Raw genomic sequence first — 21035 nt, forward strand, 5'->3', positions numbered from 1 at the left:
GGTTTCAAGACTATTCGACTGTCTGGGCCAGAGATCAGGTAACAGTAAAATAAAGAGGTGGCAAAAGAGTAGGTGCAGTAGAAAAAAGGTGGGAGGGATCCCAGAGTGGCGCACGGGGAGCAGACAGACTGACTGGCAGGGGTGCAAGCCCACAAGAAACAAAGTAGATAGGGTGCGGCACAAGCAAATTAAAGATGCAGAGATAGAAGGGGGGACAAGAGGGAATTCAGCCACTGATGCATGTATCTCCATCCAGTGTTGAACAGGTACTCTAAGTATATAATATGAGGTAATATAAGTCTTGTTTGATGCTGTAAACTTGCTTAATCGTGGTAATGTATTGACCTCTGTTGCTTGTCAATAAGTTGCCACTCTAACCAACTGGTGCCAAGTCAAACGATTCAGACCGATTCGACAGGGTTGTTCACCCCAGTGTTACATCATTGTCCACACCAACAATGGAGCTGGGTTAAGGAGGCATCAATAGTTCCATCTGCAGATTTTAATTGCAATTCAGAGCTCCCCATAGTCCTGTCGTCTCCATCCAGTCTATTATAATTACTTGTAATGTTTAACTGGGATGAACGTTCATGCATCCTTACATCAGCAGCTAAAATGTAGCATTCTGGTAATGAAAATGAATTTGTTGCGTAGGTGTTTCCAATACTGAGCCTGTAAATGACTCTCGAGGGCTATAACTTGCAGATTGAAAAGACCAGACCACATAATTTAGTTAAAATGCTTCTGACCAGCTCTCAATTAGTGTGTCCATCTGCAAAAGCAAGGTACAGCAATTCTGGCAAAAATTGAGCCAGGATCAATGTGCTCCTACCCCGAGATCATTCACACAACCAGAGGAGAGACTGAAGGTCAACTCTTTATATTGTGTTCCCTATGCATTTGATAAGGTTCCACATGAGAGATTATTAACAAAAGTGAGAGTGTACAGAATTGGAGGTAATGTGACTTGGGTTGGTAACTGGTGGATAGGAGACAGAGTCTAGGAATAAAGAGAACTTTCTGTGATTGTTGGACTGGGATGTGGTTTTCCCTTGGGTTTGGCACTGAGATCTCTCCTTTTCACAATAGGTGACATTGATGAAGGAATAAAGAGTTGTATATCCAAGTTTGCAGATGACAAGTTAAGAGGCATGGTAAGTTGTGTAGAAAATGGAGCAGGAATCTACAAAAAGTTATAAGCAGACTCAGCCTAAGCTCAAAACTACAGCAGGTGGAATATATCCACTTAGGATTTGATGAAGTCCAATTGGAATATTGTCTTAATGGTGAAAAAACTGCGGACTGTGGAGGAATGAAGGCATTTCGGTATCTATGTACACAATCACTAAAAGCTCGTGCACAGGTACAAAAAATAATAAAAATCAAATAGAATGTTGGCCTTTATCTCAAGATGGTTGGAATACAAAGGGGAGGAAGTAATCCTTCAGTTGTACAGAGACTTGGCAAGACCCCATCTTGAGTACTGTAGTCAGTTGTGGCCACCGTACCTCAGGAAAGATATATTGGCCTTGAAGGGGAGCAAAGCACGTTGGGCTTATAGGGCTAAATTGTGAGGGCAGTTTGCATCAACTATGTTTGCATTCCCTTGAGTTCAGAAGGTTAAGTTGTGTTTAAAATTATGAAAGGATTTGCTATAGAGACATTACTTCTTTTGGTGAGGTTTTCCATAACAACATGGCATAAATGTAGAATTAGAGTTAGACCATTTAGGAAACATATTTTCATAGTAAGGGTAGTGGTAATCTGGAACTTGCTATGTCCAGCACTGTGATCAACAAATATTTGGTATATTAATGCAATTAAGGTACAGACCAGGCATGATCTAATTGAATGATGGAACAGGCTCAAGGGATTGAATGGCCTACTGCTGTTCCTATGTTCTCATGCTTTAGGATTCATGTGATCAGTCTTGGTAAGCTTCAGGTTTTAATGTGTCTTTTTTTGTAAGGGATTATGGGACAACTTCAGTATCCTTTGCCATCTACCACAGGCCAGTTATCTTCCACCAGACCAGATGCACCTACAGCCTCCTGAAGTGATGTCCATTGCAAGACTTTCGCCTGACCTTTTGAACCTTGACAGAAATCAGGGGAGGTGCACCATAGCACTTATGCCGAGAAATGTCATTCCCAGGATTTTTGGCCCCCAAATGCAGAAATATGATCTTACAATCAGAGAATCATAAAATGGGTACAGCACAGAAGGAGGCCATTGGCCAATTGTTCTCTGCCAGCTCACTGCAGAGCAAATCAGCTAGTCCCACTCCCCTGCCCTTTCCCTGTAGCAATGCAAATTTTTTCTGTTCATATAATTATCCAAATTTCTTTTGAAGACCTTGCCTCTACCACACTCTCAGGCAATTCCATCCAGATCCAACTGCTGTGTAAAAGAGTTCCCTCAAATCGCCTTTGGTACTTTTTCCACTCACCTTAAATTAGTGTCTTTTGGTTCTTGACTGTCTGCCAATGGGAACACTTGCTCCCTAGCCACCCTGTCCAGACCCCTCATGATTTTGAACACCTCTATCAAATCTCCTCTCAACCTGCTGTAAGGTGAACAGCTCCAGCTTCTTCAATCTATCCACATAACTGAAGTTCCTCTTCCTTGGAATCATTCTTGTAAATGTTTTCTGCATCCTCGCTAATGCCCTCACATCCTTCCTAAAGTGTGATGCCCAGGATTGGACACAATATTCCAGGTGTGTCACTTGGTCCTAATACAGCTTCTGGTGGCACATCCAGAGATGCTGAGGAGGAATATAAGTTACAAATGCTATCATCATCACAGACCTTGAAGTACCGCTTACAGCAGAATTGGTCACATAATATTGTGCTTCCTTGAATGCTTTGATGCCAGTAAGTAAATCCTTTTGGACAATAATTTGGAGAATGGTCTCCTCAAAGACATTCAATATACACAGATTACAAGGCCCTTTCCTTTGCAGGTTTACTCCCTTCTATTATGTGCAGCCTTCTCCTGCAGGCAGAGTACCAAAGGTGAGAATTTTTAATTGTCAGGAAGGCACATGATAATACTTAAGTGTCACAGTGGGCCCCACAATAGGTGTGATTATGTGTCCCAAATTTTTTACATTATAACAGTGGTAGATAGGGAGCAAGTGTTCCCATTAGTGGACAGTCAAGAACCAAAAGACACCGATTTAAGGTGTGTGGAAAAGGTACCAAAGGCGATTTGAAGGAACTCTTTTACGCAGCAAGCGGTTAGAATCTATTCAGAACTGCCTGGGAGTGTGGTAGAGGCAGATTCAATCAAGGCCTTCAAAAGAGATTTGGATAATTATATGGACAGAAAACATTTGCATTGCTACAGGGAAAGGGCAGGGGAGTGGGACTAGCTGATTTGCTCTGCAGTGAGCTGGCACAGAACAATGGGCCAATGGCCTTCTTCTGTGCTGTAACCATTTTATGATTCTCTGATTGTTACATTTTAAAAATGCTACATTGGCTGTAAAATGCATTGGGATGTCCTGAGGTTGTATAAATGCAAGTTTTTTTTCTATAGATTGTGTCTATATTCAAAAGGAAAATGCAACTGAAGGAATGCTTACAGGTGCAAGTGGCTGGTAGAATGTGTACCTTGTTGTATAGTTCCTGGTATGTAATGTATTATACGATAGCATGAGTAGGTGGAGATGCCTAGGTTGACAATATGATGGTGGATGCAAAGACTTAAGACTTATCACCTTCCTGATGTCCTTTGTGCTTTCAATTGCAACAATGCTAGCAGCCTATACAAACCATGCCCAAGACATATCACCATCCAAATATTATAACTAGCAGCCACCTCCCATCCTCCATAATGTGTCTGGGGCATCTGAGCAATGCTACAGCTGCACAGAACCTATTTGGGAAAAAGAAGTGCTGTCAGAACATTATTTTCTTACCTCCAGGTTGGATCTCAGTTTACAATTCACTTTTTCTTCCCCAATGCTTGAAACTCCAATAGCCAAACAAAGGAAAGGGCCATAATGGGATAAATGCCTGAAAGGGTCGAAAGCAGAAAGTTGAATTAATGGACAGACCATCAACGAAATCGTCCAAATCAGTAGATTGCTTACCATTTCTTAGAGCCATGAAAAATATGTTTATTTGCTGCGGCTGCCTGCCCCTTAAAGCTGTTGCGGGCATTCAACTGCAGTAGCAGCACTCTCTTTCGTGTTCCCCCACATTGGAATGGTAAGGAGCCCACCTATAAAATATCAATGATGCTGACTCTGGGAAATTCCTCGGGGTCAGCGTTGGATCAGTCTAGTGAATGGAAGTCCTGACCTTTCACACTCCCACTGCATTGCTGTGGAACTGAGAATCTTTAGCTACTGTTTCTACCTGTTTCCAATTAAGCTGATTAATTTTGTGAATTCATTAGTTATTAATAAATTGCCAGTGTAAACCATTTCAGCACAGTGACTTCATATTGTAGTCACAGGCCACTATGTCTGCTGACAGATTTTTATCTGTGTACAACAAATAACATGGACAATGGTATATGCAAAGTAGCCTAGTAATTGACTAGTCCCACAGCACTTTCTACGTTTTGCCGATTGAAAACCATTTATTTCTGGCATTGACTTGCTGTGAGAAAGAAGAAACAATATTAATACCAGCTCAGGATACATTAAAAGGAACTTTACCAGTGTGGATGGGTGATTTTTAACCTCTGATAACAGACAGGTTTGGGTCAGGTGGTGGCGGGGGGTAGATTAAAGTCTTAAAAATAAAAATCCTGATCCCAACCCACCTCAAACCCACCCACCTGGTTTTAAATCAGGTGAGTGAGGGGCAGGTGATCAGTCTGCTCCAAGCAGGTGGGTGGACAATTTAAATGTAATATGGAGGCTGCATGTCTCATTTTTATTCACTATTTGAAATTTAACCCTAGACGGCTGGGTTTCCCAAGCTTCAGGAAACCTGCCAGCCAAGCCTGTCAGACCAGGAGGCAAGTGCCTGCCCGGCAAACCCCTCGCGATCAGACATCACTCCTCACGATTCCAAACTCCCTCTGACCTCCTCCTGGGAGGCCGCCAATCTGCGCCCTCTCCCCTACCAAGGCCTCTGACCCCACCCTGAAGCCTATGATCCCCCCCAGACCCCAAGCCTTCAATTCTCCCACTATCTTCCATTTGCCCTGCACTCTCCCCCACCCCCTAACTTCCCCACACTACACTATCCTTGATCCCTCAGATCTCCGATCTCTAATCCTCCTCTCTGTGATTGGTTCCTCTACCTAGCCAGGTAGCTGCACCCCCCCCACCCCAAATTGGATGCCCACATCCCACCCCCGCACCCCACCACCCACAAACCCCCAAGTCATGGACTTGCCTGGTCCTGCGACATCCTTTGGACTGCTCCCCACTCGATTGAAAGCCAGTCAATCAGGCTGGCCTTGGTTTAGGAATCCTGTCAGTGCCTGGCGCCTGCACTCCTGGAAGGTCAAGTAAGTTAAAATTCCATCCAATCTATTTTTCGTTGCATTCTCACACCTTTTGGGTATTTAGTAACATGATCTGCAGATGGACCTGCTGGATACAATGTGCTTGCAATGAGTGTGTCAGGCTGACGAATAGCTAATTGAGAATCAGCAGATGAGTGGTAGCAGAGTTCACTACCCATTTGGAATGTATACTGTCTCTGGGTGTGTAACAATAATTAACTTATTAATGGCTTTATAATCCCCAGAAGTGATAATACCGGAAAGGATTTGTCTCTCACTGAAAAGTTAGTTTTAATTACTATCATTCGGCACCATGAGGTAAGAATTCCTCTGGTCACTCTGTGTAGCAGCATCTTTTGAAGAATTCCTTTGTTTCACTTAGTAAACGCAACTTTGATTTTGCTAGAGATGTCAAACAGAGGGAGGCTGAAAATCTGGAAGCGCACTCTGCTGCAAAATGTTCGGGGACAGCATTGTCCCCATGCTCCTCTGCACTCTGAATTAGGGATCCAGCCTTGCCAGCATGGGAGAGGCCAAGTGCTATATATCCTCACTGCACTCAGCTGTGCACTCGCAGCCCTACAGCTACTGTCATGCATCTTTTTGTGGTTTGAGAGTCATTTGCTCATCCAGCATTTCTACCTGGGAGGAGTTAACATATTCTGGAATAACCTGGGAAAAGGAAAGAGAAGGTAAAGCTTAGTGAAAGGAGAGTCTAAAAAAAAAGTAGATGAAGAAAAGCAGAAAACTCTTAAATGCAACTTGAGTCTATTAAGGGCAAACATACTTTTCCCAAAAATATACTTTATTCATAAAATTTGTAAAGTACATTACAAAACAGTTCAAATTTGACATTACAAAAAGTGCAATTCAGATCACTTTCTTTTACTACAGAACATGAGGTGCTTCACTACACTTGCCATTACAGGTTTTATTTACATTGTACATCTACATTTCGTGTCAAACATTCTCTGAGTATACAGCTGGCAAACATACCAACTAGTTTATCATTTGTATTCCACAAATACATACAAAGCTTTCATTGGGATCTCTCAATGTCTTATTGATAAATACACCGTCTGGTCCAATACTGAATAATGCAAATCTGCAAAGACCCAAGATTAATTACCAGTCTGTTCTGAGTTAGCTAATCTTATGTCAGGTGGTTGGGACAGCCCCAGTTTTGGGATAGAAAGAAACAAACCATGGTTATCATTACCTCATCATTATCTAGCAATCCATGCTGGTAGCTTATGTGTGTGGACATCAGTTGAAGACAGGATTTACTCAGCTTTGATGGCCCCACAATTGAAGAGCCTGTTGATTTAGGGGCAGAAATTGGATTCCCAATTTCACTATGCTGTTTGCATCAAGGAACCCTGAAATAAATCCAACACCATATTGGCCATGGACAATTTTCAGCCATACTGGGTGGCCCACCTTAGACTGATTTTAAGCCCCTTGTGTATGCTAATAGAGGGCCTAACGGCTGTTTAGAAAGCCCTCAGCAAGATGTGTCAACAGTGAGTGGAACAGGGACCAGGCCTGCTCCGCTCATGTGTTGTTGGAATTGCGGCATCCACTAGCAAATGATAAGTTTTGTTTAGCTTACCTTCCTGTGGAGCTGGGAGGAGCAGAGGAGCTCCTTCTGGCTCCACAGCTCTCAGGAGAGCTGCTGTCACGTTGAGATCACCTGTCCCTGCTAGGCTTACCTGAGGGCCACTCCTGGCAAGGCAGATGGACCAAATTGGAACACAGCTAATGTTGAGACTGCCTCTAGAGGCACAACAGTGGTAGCTCGCTCCAATTATTGCATGAAGACTAAAAGCCCAATTCTGGACCGGGCTCGGATCTCCCAGTTCAGGTACCACTGTTAATTATCTGCCAGAAAATGGCTCAGACTGAGATTCTACCCTTTACCGTCAAGGCTGTACATGAAGAACAGTTGCTTGGTGAAGTAGCGAAGGGCCATTAATATCTATAAAACTGTACCTCAGTGTTAGTCACTCCTTCAGGAGAAAATTCAAAAAGAATATTTAATTTAAAAAGTCACTTTTTTTGCAAGGGTGAAATTGTATGAGAATATAGCCATTGTTTTTATAGTTAAACGTTTCCAAAAGCAGAAACTATGGCAGAGTTATGGGTGGTTCTAATTTGAATGATTGGAGGTAGTTACCCTGACAAACTGGAGCAGTGCAAGCTCGGATTACACCTGCTGAGATCACAGTGAGGGAAGGACATAAAGAGATCATTTTACTTTCAGTACGTAACGAAACAGATTGTATTGTGAGTGCTTCCAGTTTGCTTTTTATATGGAGAAAAGAATTTTTCAGTTTAGATCATTTGATATTCACTTCCCAGAGGGGTAATCCGGAGAAGACTAAATTGCCAGCAGTTGTAAGGTAAATCCTCACATTTAATTTGTGTGATTTAATTCAAAGGAATAATTGAATCAGAACTCATAACATGGCAGATTATTTGTACGGTGGTATATTTCGAACATTCAGGCCATGTAGTAGAAATGGGGTGAAAGTACTTAATTTATTCTATGTTTTCATAAAGTCAAAAGCTGTTGATCAAGATTCCACCTAAATTCATGGTATAACTAGTGTGCCTTTAACAAAATGGGAAGCAACCTATTTGTGCTTTAAACTACCTTACAGAGTTTATGATTTTTTGATTCTTTCCTGGGCAACATTTTGCACAGTAACTACAGAAAAAGTGATCTGAATCATTTGTAGTCCAGTGCTGCAACAGTTAACGTTCAACACCAAATTAAATTATATATTTTTGAATAGGGGCATAGAGTACAAAAGCAACGAAGTTGTGATGAACCTGTATAAAAAATTGGTTTGGCCTCAACTGGAGTGTTGTATCCAGTTCTGCGCACCACACTTCAGGAAGGATGTGCAGGCAACAGAAGGCAGCAGAAAAGATTAACGAGAATGGTTCCAGGGATGAAGAATTTCAGTTACATGGATAAATTAGAGAAGCTGGGGCTGTTCACCTTTGGAGAACAGAAGATTAAGAAGAGACTTGATAGAGGTGTTCAAAATCCTGAGGGCTCTGGGCAGAGTAGATGGAGAGAAACTGTTACCGTTGACAGAAGGATCGAGAACCAGCAGACACCGATTTAAGGTGATTGGCAAAAGAAGCAACAGTGACAAAAAGGAAAAACTTTACGACACAGTTAGTAGTTGGTATCTGGAATGCACTGCCTGAAAGTCTGATGGTGGCAGATTCAATCACGGCTTTCAAAGGGGAATTGGATAATTATCTGAAGTGAAAACATTTGCAGGGCTACGGGGAAAAGCCGGGGGTGTGGGATTCGGTGAGTTGCTCTTGCAGAGAACTGGCACGGATATGACAGGTCGAATGGCCTCCTTCTGTGCTGTAATCATTCTATGATGCTATGATTCTATAAGAGGGAACTGATGTCATATTATGATATTGTGAATGGGAACTAGGCAGCACCTGGACTCTCCACTCACAATGTCACTATGGAAGATTCGGGCCCAATTTTAACTCACTCAAAATACATTCACTTACACAAAGTTAAAATTGCACCCGAAATATCGGCCACCAGACTGTCATAGATCAGTAATTTTTTAAATGTAATTTTATCCCCTGTTGACTCATGGCTCCTTGAGCACTGGCAGCACTACGTTCCTTGTCAAGTAGTCTCTCTCTTGATTTTTAAACCCATCCGGTGGGTTTAAAATAACCAGAAGGTTATTTGATCATTGTTGATGTCACTATGTCACTGATGTCCTCGTTCAGTGTCTACAGGCACGTCCTTTCCTCAGTGGATACAGATCAGGAGCAAGAACTCTGCTGGACTTCCCTCCCCCTCAGCCTAAGGGTCTGAGATCAATTGTAATATCCCTACCCCTGCCTCAGATGAAATCAATTAACTCAATATAGACCAGGGATCAAACCTGGAGCCCTATTGATCTGTGTGGCTCACCTCCACATCTTAGGGCAATTTTACCCACAGAGGAATTTTGGGGAGGGGGAATGGGGAGGGTTGGTGGCGGGGGTTGCCTGGTTTGTTTTTGAGCCATTCTTGTCAAACAGAGTTAATGACACTTAGCGCTTAACTATATACACAAGGCAAAATCATCATTTTTTTTCTTCTCTAGAGTCATAAGAGTAAATCCTACAAATTAGATGCCCTCTCTCAGCACATGAAGCTCTGCACGGGAGCATAAATTTGTAAAATCTATCCTATAGAACCCAACTTCAGTAAATTCCAATGGAATAAAATATTTTATTCATAGGCACCTTGTTAAATTTGAGAGAGGGTGCATGAAAGAGTTGTGAGCCAGCAAGTCAATGGATGGAACAGTTGCTGTAACATGATCTGATCTTGCTGTCAACAATTTTGCTAGACAAGATTTGAACCACACCCTGTGAACCTGACAAGAATTGTTCTCAGATAGCATTGCCATTTAACTGCAGTTGACAGTAGAAGTCTGAGATTGCACTAATCTGTATGCTATCCCCGCAGACATATGCACACAGGTGGCTAACAAGTCTGACCTTGTGTGCGGGAAACTAACCTACATTGTAGTTATCACCAGAAGGTACATCTTCAGATGAACCTTCCTTTCTTTTCAGCTGCCGGCCAGTCCATGGAACCACATTCCAGGTTTTCCACTGCCATGTCCCAGTTGATCATATATTGCTTGTGCGCATATTCAGACTATTGGTGATGGCTGCCTTTCTTAATTTTTCCCTTTTTTGACCTTGTTGCGAAAGATCCAATTTAGGAATCGGTCCCTGCCTATTCTCACTGCATTGCAAATCAGGTGCAGCTGTCCCTTTATTAATATCACTTCTACGCAATCTGTCCTTGAACCTTAGTATTGGGTACCCTGTACCATCTACAAGATGCACTACAGCAATGCACCAAGGCTGCTTAGACAGCACCTCCAACATCCTGGGGGTTACCATTGACCAGAAACTGACCAGCCATGTAAATACCGTGGCTAATAGAGCAGATCAGAGGTTAGGAATCCTGCGGTGAGTAACTCACCTCTTGACGCCCCAATGCCTGTCCATCATCTACAAGGCGCAAGTCAGGAGTGTGATGGAATACTCGACACTTGCCTGGATGGGTGCAGCTCCAGCAACACTAAAGAAGCTAAACACCATCGAGGACAAAGCAGCCCCCTTGATTGTCACCCCATTTACAAACATTCACTCCCTCCACCACTGATGCACAGTGGCAGCAGTGTGTACCATCTATAAGATGCACTGCAGCAATGCACCAAGATTCCTGAGACAGCACCTTCCAAACCCACGCCCTCTACCACCTAGAAGGACAACAGCAACAGATGCATGGGAACAGCACCACCTGCAAGTTCCCCTCCAAGTCACACACCATCCTGACTTGGAACTATATCGCTGTTCCTTCACTGTCACTGGGTCAAAATCCTGGAACTCCCTTCCTAATAGCACTGTTGGTGTACCAGCCCCACATGGACTGCAGCGGTTCAAGAAGGCAGCTCGCCACCACCTTCTCAAGGGCAATTAGGGATGGGCAATAAATGCTGGCCTGGCCAGCGACGCCCACATCCCATGAATGAATAAAAAAAAGCACGCATACAATGAAAGCTGTGGCTCCACATGAAATGTGATAGAGGAGAACCCTGGCATGCTGAAACAATGCTTCTGTTGCCTGAACCGCTCTGAAGGAGCCCAGCAGCACTTGGCAGAGTTGGTGTTAAGATACGTAGTGGCTTGCTGCATGATGCACAACCTCATCATCGTGACGGCACAGCCCTTGCCACCAGTTATACAGTGATTATTTGAGAAGCAGTAGCATGAGGAGGAGGAGGAAGAGCAAGGGAGCAGGTAACCGAGACATTCCCTTTTTGCCCGAGCCATCCGTGAAGAACTCAAACCCAGTTCCCCATTCACCAGGAGTCCCACACCTTACCTTCCCTCTGTCACTGACCATCACAGCATTCACTTGGCCACAATGCAAAAGTAAAAGCCACCCCAATGTAAACATTCCAAACTAAATTTATAAATGAAATCATGCCATATTGCCTTCAGAAGTCAACTAATCAGACTTCTTCATTCCCTTATTGCCTGTCCTCCATATGCCTTTGTCTGTCCTAGTGCTCCTACTCAATGTTACCCAGTGGCTGCAGTATAGTAGGTGAAAGACTGTGACTTTCAGCAGAGGAGACTGTGGATGACCTTGGAGAATGACCGAGTAGCTGTGGGCCTAGAGGGCCCAGTTTCAGACTGCACCTTCTTGGCATTGGTAGCAGCATTCTGGGCTGGTTGGCTGACAGGTAACAGCAAGAGGCAGGCCTGGGAACACGAATGCTGTCATCCTGAGAGAAGACATCAGGCTTGTGCTGCATGGAACCACTACTACTCCCCTGGGGAATTGCCTCAGTAATCCTAGTAATCTGCTGGAGGACAGATTTCTGGACTGCTCTGACACCCTGAAAACCCCTTTGCACACTAGTATCCACAGCCATGATGGCAGCAGTTTCAGCATCCATGGCAGTAAGCTGACCTTGCATGAGAGAGTCTGAGCTGCAACTGCTGCACTCAGACATTGGGTGGCTGCTACTTGTGCTGCAATGGATGCTGAAACATCTGGTATTACTGGTTGCATCATGGTTGGGTTCACAAGTCTGCGAATGGTGTTGGTCACCACTTCCATGATGGAAAGGATGGGCTCCAATATCTGTGCAAAGTTCTATGCCAAGTTGGTGCATGCTGCTTGACATTGACTGCAGGATTTCTGGCAGGCTGTGCCACTGAAGCCCTCATCTGAGTCCTCTGCAGCAGAACTTGTGTGCGACCTTGCCCTCTGGCAAGCTGGCTCCTGTGCTATCCTTACCTCGTCCCTTGGCTGCAGGCCACTCATGTCCAGTGCCTCACCATGTGGAGGTCCTGCCTCTATGCTATCCTGCTTAGTGTCAGTATCTGATCTGGTGGCTGGGAGGGTGAAATCCAGTGAGATGCATCCTCATCTTCACTGTCTTCGTGCTCTTCCTCCATTGCCTAATCAGGTTGCACTTCTTGAGCATCTCAAAAAGGAAAGGCACAAGGGTAGGGTTGTGGTGCAGGAAGTGGGGGCAAGCAAGAGGTGAATGCATAGACCATCTGAAGCTTATAAATCAGAAGAGAGTGTGGGATGTGGGGGAGGATGGATGTGAGAAGAAGGATTAGGAATGAGGATACCATCACCTTTGATGGTTTCAGTCCTGACACTGGCCATGGCCTCAGCAATGCTGTCTTAATAATGGCCAGCACCGTCTCCTCCAATGGGATTAGGACATGGAGTCTTGCCTGTCTCCCTCCAGTTAGCTCCTGCTGCCTCCAGTTGTGCACACTTTGTCCTGCAAGAGAGAGGGAAGTGTGTTAGCGTCGTGCAATCTGTTTGGCTAATGTGGCTGTCATGGTTGAGCAGCTGGCAGTGTGTGCAAGCTGTGAGATGTGGGTGTGAGGCTTCCAGCAGTGCAAAGTGTGTGAGGGTGAGGTGGAACATATGAATGTTAGGTATGACTCCTGATTGATAGACTGTTGTTGGTATGTGAGTGATGGGGGTGTGGTGATTTAAGCAGTGGCTGACGCCTATGGTGCAGTTGGTGGAATTTGGCATTTGAAGATGCATTGACTGACCTTAATCACTTGTGTAAGTTCATTGAACTATTTTTGGCACTGCATCCACATCTTGTGGCTCAATTCCTGGCATTGACATCAACATCCTGGGGGTTACCATCGACCAGAAACTGAACTGGACCAGCCACATAAATAAGCTGGCTACAAGAGCAATTCAGAGGCTGGGAATTCTGTGGTGAGTAACTCACCTCTTGACAGCCCAAAGCCTGTCCATCATCTACAAGGCACAAGTCAGGAGTGTGATGGAATATTCTGCACGTGCCTGGATGACTGTGGCTCCAACAACACTCAAGAAGCTCGACACCATCCAGGACAAAGCAGCCCAATTTATTGGCACCCCATCCACAACATTCACTCCCTTCTCCACTGATGCACTGTGGTAGCAGTGTGTACCATCTGCAAGATGCACTGCAGCAACTCACCAAGACTCCTTCAACAGCACCTTCCAAACCCACGACCACTGCCACCTAGAAGGACAAGGGCAGTAGATGCATGGGAACACCATCACCTGCAAGTTCCCTTCCTACACACATTCAAACATTTGAATTAGGAGCAGAAGTAGGGCATTTGCCCCATCTAGCCTGCTCCGCCATTCAATAAGATCATGGCTGATCTGTCTCTATCTCGAATTCCACACTCCCATCTACACTGATAACCTTTGATTCCCTTGCCTACAAGAATCTACCTACCTCCGCCTTAAAAATATTCAATGACCCCGCCTCCACCACCTTTTGAGGCAGAGAGTTCCAAAGTCGCACAACCCTCTGAGAGAAAAAAATTCTCCTTATCTCTGTCTTAAAAGGGCAATCCCTAATTTTAAAACAGTGCCCCCTAGTTCTGGACTCACCCACAAGAGGAAACATCCTCTCCACATCCACCTTGTCAAGACCATTCAGGATCTTATAAACGTCAATCAAGTCTTCCTTCTAAACTCCAGTGAAAACAAGCCCAGTCTGTCCAACCTTTCCTCATAAGACAACCCACTCATTCCAGGTATCAATCTAGTAAACCTCCTCTGAACCACCTCCAACGCATTTACATCCTTCCTTAAATAAGGAGACCAAAACTGCACACAGTATTCGAGATGGATGTCCTTTAGAGAAGGAAATCTGCCATCCTTACCTGGTCTGGCCTACATTTGACTCCAGACATAAAGCAACGTGGTTGACTCTTAAATGCCCTCTGAAATGTCTAGCAGGCCACTTAGTTATGAAGGGCAATTAGGGATGGGCAATAAATGCTGGCCCACAAACAAATAAGAAAAAGCCGTCTCACCAATGCGCTGTAAAACTGAAGCATAACATCCTTCCTTTCATTTTCAATTCCTCTCGTAATAAAGGATAGCATTCCATTAGCCTACTTTATTATTTGCTGATCATCCTGACTTGGAACTATATCGCCGTTCCTTCACTATCGCTGGGTCAAAATCCTGGAACTCCCTTCCTAACAGCACAGTGGGTGTACCTACACCCCAAGGACTGCAGCGGTTCAAGAAAGCAGCTCACCACCACCTTCTCAAGGGCAATTAGGGATGGGCAATAAATGCTGACCTACCCAGCGATGCCCACATCCCATAAATGAATAAAAATCAAATTGACCTGCATGGCTATCTGTTCCCACTGTCTTCTGGATGTTTGTCTTGTGAGCACCTTGGCCACCTGCTGATACATGACATCTCTCCTCCTTTTCACCTCCTCCACCAAGATTTCCAGTGTAGCGGCTAAAAATCTTGAAGCCCACTCTTTTCCATGTTGTGCCATTCTTCACTGGTTTCTGGGTCAGATTCGCTCCCTCACGACTGCCAGCACTTGCTCCAGACACAATGCACCTTCCCTTTCAGAAGTGCAGGTTAAATTTAAGTGGTGCTAGCTAGCATATGAAAGGGAAAATAATTCTGGGCTATGGTGAAAAAGCAGGAAAGTGGAACTAATTGGATAGTGATTTCAAAGAGCTGGGATAGGCATGATGGGCTGAATGGCCTCCTTCTGTGTTGTATGATTCAATGATTCTATGAATCTAGATCTAAGTTATATACATGTGCACACACACATTCAGCAGGTGTATTGTCAAGTTGTAACAAATTAGATATACCATCGCAAAGCAGGCAACCATCAAATAGTTTTCTGGGGAAACAGGGTTCTGAACGCTTCTGCTGTATTACTCACATTAGAACTGGTGTCAGTTGGTGCTTGGAACAGGGTGATTAATTTTGCTGCTGAGTGAGTGAAAGAATTAAAGTTATGTGGAAAATGTGGCAGCTAGCTTGTGGATATGAAACCAGAGCTAACAGTAACCAAACCCTCATTACTGTAATTATTGTTAATGAAATGGGTTTGTATGATGAGTCATAGTCTCTGCAGGAAAGTAGTAACCAATACTGGTATGTTTAACTGAGCCAGTGATCGACTTCATCTGTTTTGCTGATAGCAGCACACATCTCCCTTTGTTGCTATTGGTTTGTTCTTGTTCTATTTGATATAAATAAATTTAGAAAAGTTCCTTGTTTGTTAAGTGCTGATTATGATAAAATACTTATAATTAAACAAATGGGTGTCTTCTTCTGCATAATAAGATCAGAAGGAAAGGGGTGCATCATAACCAAGGAAATTAAGACAGGGAGCAGCCAGACGAAAAGAGGAGGGTGTGATACCACCGCAACTATCATACCAACGCAACCTAATTTTCATCATTCCCAATGCAACCCAATTAAACGCATTAATTTTTTTCTTACAGTCCACAACTTTGTAACTGACGTGCTTTGAAACAAATATCTCAGACACATTGTCCGACCACTCAAAGGACGAAAGACTTCTTCAACGTAGGTAATAAAGGGGTTGCATTGTCACTTAAAGTCCAATTTGTTATTCCAACAGCATGATTGGTTTGAAGTTGTGGCACAATGCCACGTTGCACGAATACAGACTTACAGGTTTATGGTTATCTCTTCCCCAGTGTGCAATATTAAAATCACTTATTATCACTAATGTCCAGCAAGACATGCTTGCTTCTTCTCATGTCGCTAAAGTTTTGATACCAAGGGCTTGAAAATTAAATACCATTAGCATAATGGTTACTATGGCACCATTTTCCCTCTTTTAGTTTTAATTTTATCGAGTGCTGAAAATGTTAAAAAAACACTTGCCTTTACCATGACAGCACATGTAAGGTGTAAGTGTAGCAAGCTGCAAGAACAGAAATTCTGGGAGGAATTTTAATGAGACCTGCGAAGGTGGGGTTGGAGGCAGGACTAGGAGGGAAATCAGAAAGGTCCACTTTGGGTCGGCTCCCAGAAGTGTTCCTGCCTCCATGTGATCTTGCTGGAGGTGGAGTGAGACCGGAATCAGATACCTGCCCAGCAGCAGTGGGTACATAATTAGGAGCAATTGGATGCCCACTTAGAGGCAAATTGGTGACGTCACCAGGACGATGGGACCCCTGCTGAGTTGAAGCCCAACAGGTGCCTGGAGGTGGCCTCCTGATGGCAGGTCAGGGGGTCAGCAAGGCCTCCTTTAATTCCTCCCCAGCATCTGGAGCCGCAGGTTCCAAAGGGCTACAGCTGTGGCCACAGGCCTTCCTGTGGAGGGGTTTCCCCCTCCACGATGATGGCCTGGCAGCTGTGGCCACAGTTTATTTATTTTTTTATTTCCAAAATATACTTTATTCATAAAAATCTGTAAACATTACATTGCCAAACAGTTTCCAAACAGCACCAAAAAATACAAACATTGCAAGGGAGATCAGTTTCCTTCAATACTGTCATGAGTTTCTTCCCAACCCTTCCGTTTCACAATTGTCATGTCAATTACAGTTTTACATTTACAGCAATTCAGAATATTAACGATACAGTTCGAGGGGTTTCCCATGGATCCAGCCCCTCAGTCCAGCTTGGTGGGGGAACCTTACACTGTGGTCTTTCCCCATTGAGCCTTTGCTGTGGCTGCCCCAAGCTTTAGTGCGTCCCTCAGCACGTAGTCCTGGACCTTGGTTATTTGAAGCATTTTAAGTCTTCAGATAGTGTAACCATCTTGAGGTGGCCTTGCATTTTCCCCACCTGCATTGGCAGCAACCACCTCTTGGTGGGGCTGCCAACTGCCCAGAGCTTTGAGTGCTCCCATTGGCCCTCCCGCCTGCAGAGCCAGCCCATGTCCCTAACTGGACAGGGCTCCTCAAGGTGGCCTTATGATTGGCTGCCTCTGGCAAGACCGCACAGGTCAGTGAACCTCATAAACTACTGGGTCGGGACCCGCATTTGTCCCCGATGGAAGAATATTTTCAAAGGCAGATTCAAAGGCAGAAAGTTTCTGCCCTCTGAGGGTGAAGTTAAATAAACATTCCATGTCTGCATGACAAAGTATTCATTAGACAATATGAATTGCACCCTGTTATATCAGGTGACATGGAGCTTCCACGTCAGTCAATTGGAATTTGAAACAAATAGTTTTTTTTATTCGTTTGTGGGATGTGGGTGCTGCTGGCTGGGCCAGCATTTATTGCTCATCCCTAATTGCCCTTGAACAGAGTGGCTTGCTCGGCCATTTCAGAGGGCATTTAAGAGTCAACCACATTGCTGTGGGTCTGGAGTCACATGTAGGCCAGACCAGGTAAGGATGGCAGATTTCCTTTCCTAAAGGACCAGATGGGTTTTTACAACAATCGACAATGGTTTCATGGTCAGCATTACACTAGCTTTTAATTCCAGAAGGAGGAGCAAAAGGAAACCACAGTTAGCTTTCATAATGAAAAGGCACACAAATTCTTTGAGGAAGAGTCCAAGGACAACCTGAAAAGATACATTACAGGAAAAAGAAAATCTATCCCACTAAAATGAACATTAAAACTAAGAAAACAAAAGTGCCGTTTTTACCCATATCCCTTGCTGCTCTATGTTGCCTTCCTTCATACTTGGTGATAGGAAGACGAAGTACCAAAACTGGGTTCAGTGACACAATGCAGATTCATGCCCACAATCTCTCATACTGTTGAATGGAGGTTCAGAACTACCCACATTGGGATGGAAAACTGGAGGGAGAGTAACCATTGGGATGCTCTCGTGCATCTCTTCATGGATATTGGCTATACAATTATCGCTCTAGTCCTCACGCCACAGTTAGTGAGTGACCTTGGAAAAGCAGGAGGTAAAATGCCCGGGTGGGGTAAGAATTTAAGTTGATAAACAGGGGCTTGCACTAACACAAATATATAAATTCCTCCGTATTGATTTCAGCTTCTTTGTTTTACACTGCAGTGTATTGGTGGAGAAGGAATAGCTCGCAAAGTAAAGCTTAAGAGAATTAGTTTCATGTTTGTAAAGCAGTGGTATGGAATGTATAGGGGTAGAAATTCAGCTTCAGGGCAGTGCATAAAGGACAGTATTGAATTGGCTGCCTGTTAAATGCACTGCCTGATATTTAGTTTCTTTGAAGTACGGAGATATAATTTTTGACTCAGTTAAAATTATTCAGCTTAAGATGTATTTATTAACTTAAGAGGGTAGTGGCATGAATACTGCAATGGTAGATTTTGCTGTTCTTTTATCTTTTCAATGTGTGAGATGTGCAATTTTGACAGTAATGTGCATGCATACTCCTAGAGGTTCCACTCAATTTGCGCTGTTTTTCCCAGAGTAATTCCCCTGATATCATTGAATTTTAAGCACATATTGCATACAGAACCCCATCTTTCACTCTCTCTCTAGAGACAGTAGATATTTACCTGGCAGGGGAGAGAACATGATCAGTGGGCTCAGATCCTTCAAGTGGTGTTTTTTCTTTGGGTTTTTGGGGGTGTTTCAGCACCATTTTTATAGCTTCTCGCCCTTTGGGAGTGGAGATCTACCGATGTTGTTGGTTTCCTATTGGTTGGAGTTTTAGTGCCTGTCCCAAGAAAACTTCAAGCAAAAAATGGCTGCAACCAACACCAGAGCTCCAGGTCAGGGGATGCATAACACCGTTAGGGTGGCAGTGAAAGATACTGAAGGAGGTACACCCATCGACCGCGCCTTCTTCATTAAGGAAATCTTGTTTGAATGCTGTGGATTCCAAGCTGTGGACATCTTCTGCCTGCAAGACTTCCCCAGCAGTGGATATTTTGATGTGACGTTCAAGAATGTGGCGGGAAGCATCAAGTTCCTGAGAGTGTTCAAGGAGAGAGGAAACCAGGCACCGCTGTCGATCCTCACTGTGGAGCTGCTCTCGACGCTGCCATCGCAATGGAACCGGCTGGTGACAATCCACCTCCACAACCCCTTGTTCCTGTCATGGATGTGTTCACTTTCTTCACCAGGTACGTCGAGGTGACCGAGAGCAGCACCAGGTCAAGGACCTGTTTGGGATTTGGACCAGCAAACCGCAGGTCAAGGTGACCCTGAAGGTTGATGTCAATGGAGCCATCATCCATCCTCCCTCCAGGTTCGCTATCGGGGGAAGTCGAGGCTTCTTGGTCTACGCGGGGCAACCCAGGGTTTATTGTACCTGTGGCAAATTTGGTCATGTGGCAGCCAACTGCAGCACAGTCTTCTGAACGAACAGCAAGTAGGAAGGCCATCAGACAAAGGACTGCAAGCAGAGTAAGTGCTGCAACCTTTGTGCTGGCACAGGCCACCTCCACAAGACCTGCCCCAAACGTTGCCTCAGTTATGCACAGGCGGCAAGGTCCAAGGAAAGGCTGGAGGAAGGAATGGTGAACACGTCTGATGCTGTGAAGGAGACCAGCAACCCTCCCCCCAGCAAGGAAAATCCATCTAAGAAGGATAGGAAAGGGGAGGGAGCTGCAGCCAGTGACCAAACACCAACCCCATGCCCGGAAACTCCTCCTCAACAGACAGAATCAATGGAGAAGGAGGCGGCAGTGGGATAACCGGATGAGTGGCTAGTGGTCAAAAGGAGAAACACAAAGAAGAAGACCCAAAAAAAGGTTAAGGTCACCATCCAAACTAGTGGCAAGAGGAGGCTACCGTCTGAGATGGACCACGGCACCTGCTCCTCATCAGATGAGGAAGGGTTGGAAAGACGGCACCTACAAAAAAAGCGGCGGAACGCAAAGGAGCTGGAACAGAAACAGCCCCCACCCCCCCAGCTCCGTGGCACTGGAAGCAGCGATGGGCCCAGCATGCCGCAACCCCAAAGGGCTGAACCCAGTGAAATGCCCAGTGCACCCCAGCTCCAGGAGACCAAGAGCAGAAACGTCCTCAAGGAGGAACAGAGGGGAAAGGCACCACCAGCAGAGGACAGTCCAAACCTTACTGCCTACAACACACCCCGATGTCACCTCAACGGAACAAACGCCCCGTGAATGACCAGAAGGGTTTTCTGAGCCTAACAAGTGTGCAACAGCTTGTGCACATTATGGGTATGCAGGAACATACCCAAGGACTGGGACTAGTAAGGACACATGGTGTGGTAAGCAACATCCAGCTTTAAATGGGTATAAAGATCGCTTTCATTAATGTACGTAGCGTTAAATCCACTACGCTATGTGTTTTGACCTTGGGTTACCTCGCCAAGGTCAAACCGACCTACTATTTCTGCAGGAGTGTGGGATACCACACCTCAGCACTTACAGGCAATGGTCACGATGGTGGTCCCATGGGCCATCGATCTGGTCAGAGAGAAATGATTCCAGTTCCTCTAGCTTGAGTATTCTGCTGTGGGGAGACAACTTCACCATCTCTAAAGTTAAGGAGGTGGTGGGCAGTCACCTCCTTGTAGCAGACATAATGTACAACAATGCTCCGCTCCGGTTAATCAATGTGTACACTTCAGTTCAATGCAACAAGCGCGGCTGACCATCCTTCAGCAGCTCCCACTGCTGCTGGCGACGTCCAGGCCGGTCATTCTAGGTGGTGACTTCAACTGCATCATCGATGCAGCTGGACGATCCAGCAGTGACGACAGCAAACTGAACTCTACATC

At 44.8% G+C, this 21035-nt stretch overlaps 1 protein-coding gene across 4 annotated transcripts in view; it reads left to right on the plus strand.

The window, feature by feature from the left end:
* gjb7 (gap junction protein beta 7) overlaps positions 1-21035 on the plus strand; it is a 40819-nt gene that overhangs the window by 327 nt on the left and 19457 nt on the right. The window contains exons 1-2 of one of the 4 annotated variants that reach the window (XM_068018943.1): positions 7746-7874; positions 15859-15947. The gene's annotated coding sequence lies outside the window, so the exon portion shown is untranslated. Of the gene's footprint in view, positions 1-1089; positions 1155-7745; positions 7875-15858; positions 15948-21035 lie in introns of those variants that run through there. The other 3 variants (XM_068018951.1, XM_068018961.1, XM_068018933.1) reach the window with 3 other exon arrangements.

Source organism: Heterodontus francisci, chromosome 3 (assembly GCF_036365525.1).
Source record: "Heterodontus francisci isolate sHetFra1 chromosome 3, sHetFra1.hap1, whole genome shotgun sequence".
Taxonomy (NCBI): Eukaryota; Metazoa; Chordata; class Chondrichthyes; order Heterodontiformes; family Heterodontidae; genus Heterodontus; species Heterodontus francisci.